Consider the following 3,118-nt stretch of genomic DNA (forward strand, 5'->3'; position numbering starts at 1 on the left):
GCAACAGAAAAAAAGTACATCAGAGAGAGAGAGAGAGAGAGAGAGAGAGAGAGAGAGAGAGAGAGAGAGAGAGAGAGAGAGAGAGAGAGAGAGAGAGAGAGAGAGAGACTGGCTGACTTACTGATTAAGTGATTAGTATAGGTCAGGGGTATGCAAATTATGGCCCGCAGAGTCCGAATTCATGGCCCGTCACCCTGCTTGATATTTATATAACAATCCGGCCCGCAACAACCTAGCCAACTAAATAAGTAAGTCGGCGCCTCTCGACGTGATCGCCGCGTTTAAGGTCAGGGTCACACAAGCAAGTTGACTCCCGGCGCCTCCCGGCGTTGGAAATAACGCGCTGGTAGACGTACGTTACGACCATCGTAAGTAGATCGCCTTGAATGCCGACCATTGCCGACTTCGAAACGACGTTGTTGAGACGTTGTTGAGATGGACAATTTTGGACATCCGACCGTCATAGCTTATTGCTGATGGATGACAGATGTCGGGGAAGGCCCGATTGTTTTTAAATTTCGAAAACTGTCGGTGTGTGGCCCGACGTCGGGAGGCGCCGGGAGTCAAGGTCGTGACTGTGTGACCGCGGCCTAAGGCGGGGCAAATTTGCATGACCGAAATCTTTACCACAGAAGCACCACGGAAAATCGCCAGGGAGAAAATGACTACATGGCAACACGTGATCGTGTCGAGAGGCGCCGACGTGGTGCTGGTCAATATCGTGACATCTGCCAACGCTGCATTACACGTGACGTCCCACGAGCTGCCCTCCCTCGCCAGTCTTGATGAAACTGTTTTCTGCAGCCAATGATTTGCATGTTTTTCAATAAATGTCTAGTAATCTAGTCACTGGTTTGCCTGCTTTTCTACAATTGTTTTCTGTAAATTGTCATATATTGTTTTCTGCACTCACTGATTTGGATGGATTTCAATAAATTTCTTGTAATCTAGTCACTGGTTTGCCTGCTCTTCTATATTTTTTTTTCGTATATTGTCACAAACTGTTTTCTGCAGTCAATGATTTGCATGTTTTTCAATAAATTTCTTGTAATCCAGTCACTGGTGTGCCTTCATGATTTGTAATTTTTTTGTACGCTGTCACCTTAGGGTTCTCTTTGGCACTCCGGCTCGCAGGCTACTCCTCGAAGCTTTCTCTGGCCCTCGCACTGAAAAGGTTGCCGACCCCTGGGATAGGCGGTCAAGGCGCCGATAGATAGACAGAGATAGATAGATAGATATAGATAGATAGATAGATAGATAGATAGATAGATGGATTGATAAATAGATAGAGATAGATAGATAGAAATAGATAGATATATAGATAGACAGACATAGATACATAGTTATAATGACACAGATACATACAGAAAGTTTTTTTTACAGTAAAGAAAGCAGCTCAAGGTAAAATCAAAACCAAAAACAAAAATAAGACAAAAAAAACGCTTAGTACTGCTCCTATACAAGAACAGCGTGGTGACAAACAGAAAATAAACGAAAACAAGACAAACAGTTACGAGCAGGCCTAGAGCGGATTGAGGACACCATCCCCCTATATGTAGCCAGTGATACCAGATCGGGGGATGTAGTGGGCGCCCTAAACCCCGACCAACAAGGCGAGAGAGAGAGAGACTCCACCCCAACCCAGGAAGATCTACCGCTGGGAAAGAGAGAGAGAGAGAGAGAGAGAGAGAGAGAGAGAGAGAGAGAGAGAGAGAGAGAGAGAGAGAGAGAGAGAGAGAGAGTAGTAGTAGTAGTAGTAGTAGTAGTAGTAGTAGTAGGAAGAGTAGTAGTAGTAGTAGTAGTAGTAGTTATAGTAGTAGTAGTAGTAGTGCAGTAGTAGTAGTAGTAGTAGTAGGGAGCATTTGGACAGACTCACTCACACACTCAGACAGACAGAAAGAGAGATAGCAACCCCGAGCGGACAGGCCGATCTAGATACTTTGCTGGGCGGCATTGAGGTCTTTTTTGGCGTGACGGAGAGAGGAGAGGACCGTGGTGATGATGATAGTGATGAGGATGATGATCGACCCGGTGTACATAAGGCTTTAGATTGACTGCCCTCTCGAGATCGTGGGATGATTGAATGACCTGGATGAACTTCAGTAACGAGGAAAGTGCGATTCTACTACTACTACTACTACTACTACTACTACTACTACTACTACCACCACCATCTAAATTCTCTGGCATAGTCTCACACATTTCTGAGCGTAAATACTCACATTTGGCAAGGCTTCGTAGAGATGTTTGTGGGCTTTTCCGTGGGCAGTTTTATGAGCCTAGTGATAGCTTGACCCTTCTTCTGCACCATGAACGTGAAATCACTTGTGAGAACCCGTCTGATCCTCTTTGTGACCTTGGAGAGTATTTGTGAGAGCCAAGAGCTTCTGTGAACAAGCCCTTAATCCCCGTGACTAATGAAACGTTTGTCTAACCTACATAAAACAGCTTGGCAAAGGTTACAGGAACAAACTGACCATAAACTTTCACCAGACAATAGCGAGATAACATGATAGCGAGCAAGGAATACTTTGAAGAATAGCAATGAGAGAAGAAAATGCATACACGATGAGGTTATAGAAAACAACGAGTACTTTGCGGAATATTATGGATGAAGAAAATACATGCAGGAAAAATACGATAGAGTGATTTAGACAATATAATGAAAGAAAATTGTGGACGAGATACAAACTTGATAATGGTAATGATAGCAACAAAAACAGTAAAAATAATAATGATGATGATAATGATGAGGATAACAATGATGATGATAGTATAGACGAAAAAAAATGTTAATAATAATCCCATGAAACGAATACTTTTGAAAACGCACGAAAGAAAAAAAGAACACGAAAATGAACGAACCAGTCTGAAAATACACCCATTAGGGAACAGGGGACAAAAAACAACAACAACAACAGAGAGTAGTAGTCACGAATACTTGACAGCACAAAAATAAACGAAGGCAGAAAAAAAGAAAAAAACGTTCAGGAAACACGATTATCTCTTAAAGGTGACCCCCGCCCCTCCCCTCCCCCCTGCCAACCTCCTTCCCCTATCCCCTCCCTTCCTTTCCTCCCCTCTTCTCCCCTCACTTCCCGTCTCTCCCCCCCTTCCC

Source organism: Eriocheir sinensis, chromosome 60, assembly GCF_024679095.1.
Source record: "Eriocheir sinensis breed Jianghai 21 chromosome 60, ASM2467909v1, whole genome shotgun sequence".
Taxonomy (NCBI): Eukaryota; Metazoa; Arthropoda; class Malacostraca; order Decapoda; family Varunidae; genus Eriocheir; species Eriocheir sinensis.